We start from the raw sequence: 5869 nt of genomic DNA, 5'->3' as shown, positions 1-5869 counted from the left end.
TATTCCAGCATATCACCTTTTCACCCGCTGTCCCGAAAGACGCGGGTTCGATCCCGGCCGCGGCGGCTAGAATTTCTTTGGAGGAGAAATTCTAGAGGCCCGTGTGCTGTGCGATGTCAGTGCACGTTAAAGAACCTCAGGTGGTCGAAATTTCCGGAGCCCTCCACTACGGCGTCTCTCATAGCCTTAGTCGCTTTGGGACGTTAAACCCCATAAACCAAACCAAACCTTTTCACCCAGTCTGTCGAACACGCCACAATGCCGGCTGACTGGGAGGTAGCGAGGGTAGTCCCACTCTTCAAGCAAGGTAATCCGAATTCTCCCCTTAACTACAGACCAATTTCATTAACAAGCATTCCTTGCAAACTTCTAGAGCACATTATATATTCTAACCACGCTTCTTTTTTGGAAAGTTACTCTTTCTTAAGCTCCTGTCAGCATGGGTTCCGAAAAAATGTTTCTTGCGTGACTCAACTCTTATCTTTCACTAATATCTTAGCGTCGTCTTTAGATACTGGTTTACTAACCGACTGCATCTTTCTTGACTTCGCTAAGGCATTTGATAAGGTATCTCATCACTTACTCCTTCTTAAAATGATGGCGCATGATAGCCTTAGTCGCTTATGCGCCATTAAACTCAACTCAACTCAACTTCTTAAAATGAGTTCCCTGAATACTGACCTTTATCTTCTTAAATGGATTGAATGTTTCTTGACTAACCGCACCCAGTAACATAACATTAACGACAGTTCCCTCCTTCAGTCCGAACTCGATAAAGTCTTAATTTGGTGTCGGAGATGGTCTATGGTTCTCAATCCATCAAAGTGCAAAATTATGTTCATCTCACGCCAATCTAACCCATCTAAAACATTCGACTACAAGATTAATGGAGTTTCATTAGAGAACGTTTCATCTTATAAATATCTGGGTGTTTACATCACTAACAACTTATCCTGGCGCATGCACATAGAATATGTCATTAACAATGCAAACCGTGCTCTTGGTTACATACGCAGAAACTTCTCTCAGGCTCCATCCCATTTGAAGTTACTTTTATATCAGACTCTAATACGGTCAAAGCTAGAATACGGATCATCAATATGGGACCCCACACAACTCACTTTAATCGATGCTATAGAATCTGTTCAGAGTCGGTCAGTTCGCTTCATTCTTTCCAATTATTCTAGCACGGCTAGTGTTTCTGTTATAGCGGGACAATGGGGCCAAGCAACCCTGTGTTGCCATGTGTCACGTGTTGGCGGCTTTCCCGCCAGTCTGTACCCTGCCACCGGCAATAAAGGATGCAACACTTAATGAAAACTAAACTTGGTCTGTCTAATCTCGCAGTTTGCAGAAATATTTCACGCCTCAGTTTTTTCCAACGCATTTTCTTTCATAACGAGACACTAAAACAGGAATTTTCTTCTTCTATACCATCATACGTGTCATCACGTGTTGGTCATCCGCATAAAGTTTCCATCCCAGCTTGTAAAATGAATGTGCTTTTTAATTCTTTCATACCGAAGATTAGCACTGAGTGGAACCACCTTCCACCCCATATCGCATGCATTGAAGACGCGTCATCTTTCAAGCCACTTATCACCAAGCATATCATCGAACAAGCGTCTGCATCATAATTTTTGCCTTTTTGCCTGTACTTCTTACTATGTACTTTTTTTCTTTTTTTTTTCACCCACCCCCTCTATAACGCCCTGAGGGTATTGTAATAAATAAGTAATAAATAAATACAGTCCGCACCCTGTGTGTAGTCAGTAGGGCTAAATTTTTGCTGATAAAATTTTTGCTCAATAGATTGTCCACGTCCGCTACTTATAACCCGCAGGAGCAAGGTGCGCAACCAGCGCATAAAAATCAATGTGCATATGCAGCCAAATATCCTATAACCTCGTAACTGAAAAAGCGTCCGGAATTTCATGCCATATTCGGCGATATTGAAAAATAATATACTGTATTGTCCGCGCTATAGAGAGCCCACAAAGCATATAATTTCAACTTTTAGACAATACAATACGATTTTCTTCTGCGAGAGGTGCAGGTATCTGAGTGTGAGGTCTGGGCTCGTGGAAGTGTCAAGCGTTTGTGGACATGTACAGCCGACGGAATGCACACCGAAGATTACGGTACAGGGAAGCCGATTAGTTTGCCATGCATGTTAAAAGCTTACAGTGCAAAGTAATGCAGCAAGGGCCAAAATAAGACGCATGGCTTCATACCCTGCCTTCCTTTGCATTATATTGCTTCAAGAGGTGGTGCATGGATGCAACGTCCCCCATTATACAGGGTCTGTTCTGAAAGTAGTAGGACTGGTTTTTTCCTGGGCGAACGGGCGGACGAGAGGTGGTCTGCGCGTGCAGGATCGTTGAAGGGGGATATTAGGAATGCTGGGGAAAATCGGCAGTCGGCTCTCGGCCGTTGAAGAGAGCAGGTCACTTGTACTGTGTACCCCTATCGAAACGTGTCGTCACGCAGAATCATGGAGCGTTTACTGGATCAGCGATACGCGATCAAATTTTGTATAAATCTTTTTAAAACGGGCAAAGAGACTCACGACATGATTAAGGAGGCCTACGGTGACGCTTCCATGGGTAGATCAGGTGTTTTTTGAGTGGCCAAGCTGTTCCGAGAAGATAAGGAACGAGGGGAAGACGACGACCGTTCTGGACTCCCTTCGACCAGCAAGACCAACGAAAAATGTGTAGCGAGTGAAACATTTACTGAACAGTGATCGTAGGATGAGTATCAGAATGATTGCTGATGACTTGAGCATTCCTCAAACCGAAGTTTTTGATATCATTACAGAAAACTTAACCATGAGGAAAGTGTGCGCGAAGTTGGTGCCGGGAGTGTTGTCAGAGGAGCAAAAGGCCAACCGGAAAGCGATCTGTCAGGATCTTCTTCATCATGTGAATGCGGACCCCGATTTTTTGCCCAGCATAAGGCAGCAACGCTGCCTCAGCCCCCCTACAGCCCCGACTTGGCCCCGCCAGACTTTTTCCGATTCCCGAGAATAAAATGGACGCTCAAGGGGAAACATCACGAATCGGTAGAGGTGGTTCAACAGGCCGTGACGAGGGAGCTAAACACCATTCCGGTCCAGGCGTTCCTGGAGGCGTACAAAAACTGGAAAACCCATAGGCAGCAGCGTTTAGGTGTGGAAGGGTGCTACCATGAAAAATTCTAATCGTTTGTACTATTCTCATGAATAAATTTCGAATAAAAAAATCAGTCCTACTACTTTCAGAACAGACCCTGTATTTCCGCTCTTAACAGTTGTCTCACCCTCTACGACGCAAATTTCCGTTTGTTGAGCGAGCAGTAGAATCTTCCTTAGACACAGCAGAGCCAGGAGCTGCAAGCTCCTTCACTCGCGCGCGCTTCAGTGCCAATCACTATACTGCTCCGTTCTCCATGACGGCGATGCCGTCGCGGCACTGAAAACTGCGAATATCCCCACCCTTCCTTTCTCCCAATATAGGGTAGAAAACCGGTACCTGGACAACCTCTCCACCTTTCTTTCTCGCCTCTATCTCGCTCTTGATTCGGAGTTTCGTAAGTGGTGGGATTAAGTAACTCAAAGAACCGCATGTAACCCTACAAAGAGTGCCGGTCGTCAGAACTTCTGGAAATTTCGTGCTGAACAGGCGAAAAAGAAGCAGAAGCGAATGCTTTCACCTGCATTAATTACAGCAGGGCTCTATAGCCCTTCGCATGCAAGTGGTTACACGCACCACATGTGTTTGCTACAAGCGAGAACACGCATGGCTCACGCTTCTCGATCACGCTGCTGCTCTCGTTTGGCTCCACTCATGTTATGTTGTAAAGATCACCCGTGCCGCACTAGCTAGCGTCTCCGTCGTTACTTCGTGCGCCAGCTATCTGCGCGGTGTGCTTTGGCGCGTATAAACAATAAGCTTTGCGTTTTTTTTAACCGTTGCGTGGCATTATACCAAATTCGGTCATAACATAAAACTATATGCAATCTGTGGGCACTCGCACTGTCGACAAAACGTGACCACACATTAGAGAATACTGCACAACCGAACTTCAGTGAGGCAAGAAACTTTACTGCTGGATTGTTTCACCTCATGGCCTGTGGAGCACATGTTTGATCATCAGCGGCGTGTTATTATCCAACATATACAGTATGCTCATACTAATTAACATGAGCATCACAAAACTTCGTCTCGAGAGGAAGTGCGCTCTTTTAATTCTTTGTATAGTAGCACGTTATGAGCGCAGACGCGACCTCCCGGCCATACCTGATATGCGGATCGTACGGAGATCCGCAGAAAATAGAAACAACTCAAGAACGAAGTGACAAATGCCCCTCAAAGGAGGCCCTTTAAGCAATGGCATCCAGCTATTTTCATGACATCGGGGTCAACTGCATTGTACCTGCCACAGCCACTATGTACGCAATGCGGTTGACCACAACGTCATGACAGCAGCTCAATGCCATTGATTAGAGGGCTTCCTTTGAAGGGCATTTGCGCTTAATTCGTTCCTGAGTTGTATCCCACTAAAGCGATTTTCTTCCTCTGCATGCGAGCGAGTTGACTAACGTAAGCATGCATAAAAAAATGTTGAAAACGCCGCGGTTGTTCAGTGGTTATGGCGCTCGGCTGCTGACCCGAAAGACGCGGGTTCGATCCCGGCCGTGGTGGTCGTATTTCGATGAAGGCGAACTTCTAGAGGCCCGTATACTTTGCAATGTCAACACACGTCAAATAACCCCAGAAGGTCGAAATTTCCGGAGCCCTTCATTCCGGCATCCATTATAGCCAGAGTCGCTTTTGTAAGTTAAACCCCAACAAACCAAAAAATATGCTGAAAAATCGATGCCATCATTCTATTCCTGACTTTCATTCCTTTTGACGGAAAAGAATGTAACCTGGAAGAGTACGCGCCTATCGTTCTGCCGTTGCCCTTTTTTTATGATGGCAGGTTGCAAGAGGGAGAGAGAATGCATGGATAATGGTCTCATTTTTCTGTTCCATTATCAAGTGCTGAACTGCAAGCACGTAACCGGGATTTTCTTTTATTTTTTTTAGGGGGGGGGGGGGGGGGGACTTAAGGTAATTTCTTGTATCGTGTGGGGGGTTCTGGACGGTACATGCCTATGACAATCTGTCGATGCCGATGGCTGGAGGGCCTCCCTTGTGGGCATTTGCTGCTGCGTTCTTGAGAATCAAGGCGGAAAGCTGGGCTAGTTGGTTTGTCATCATTAATTAAAAGACTAGGGCATAAAACAAGGACACAGGCATAGAAGGAGATAGGACGAGAACATGGAGAACATCCGCACCGAGAGCATGGAGCAGATTCAGTGCACAGTCTGCGTCAGAAATACGCAGGCCAAGGGGTTTACTTCTAAGCCGTGTAGTAAGGTTGTCTAGCACCCCTGGTTGTCCTCAGCCAGAGGGGCGATGATGAGTGTTCCTGTCAACTACGAGAGATTTCTATCGCTGACAATGCAAAACGAGCCACGTATACTGCACGTCCCGAAAGCAAATCCCTTGGGCCGTACATTTTTGACGCAGGCTGTTCGTTGGCTTTAATGAGCAGGCAGGGAACGAACGAATGCACGGAGTATTTCGCATGAGAAGCATAAGCTGCGATCGAGCAATCGAAATTCGGGCGAAGGGAGACGGCAAGATCGGAGAGCAGCGACGTGGGAGAGCGCCATGCGGCGTCCGGCAACTCCAGCCGCTCCAGCATTCCGGAAAGAGCAGGAGAAAGAGAGCAACTGAGAGAGAGAGAGAGAAGCGAGGGTAAACGAAAAGGCGGAGGGAAAGGAGGAGCGCAAGAGCAGAGCCAGAGCTAGTCTAGCCACCCTACCAGAGCACTGGAA

The sequence above is a fragment of the Amblyomma mixtum genome, chromosome 3, assembly GCF_055824585.1.
Source record: "Amblyomma mixtum isolate Tamu chromosome 3, ASM5582458v1, whole genome shotgun sequence".
Classification (NCBI taxonomy): Eukaryota; Metazoa; Arthropoda; class Arachnida; order Ixodida; family Ixodidae; genus Amblyomma; species Amblyomma mixtum.
The sequence above is the reverse complement of the archived record's forward strand: the minus strand, read 5'-3'. Positions refer to the sequence as shown.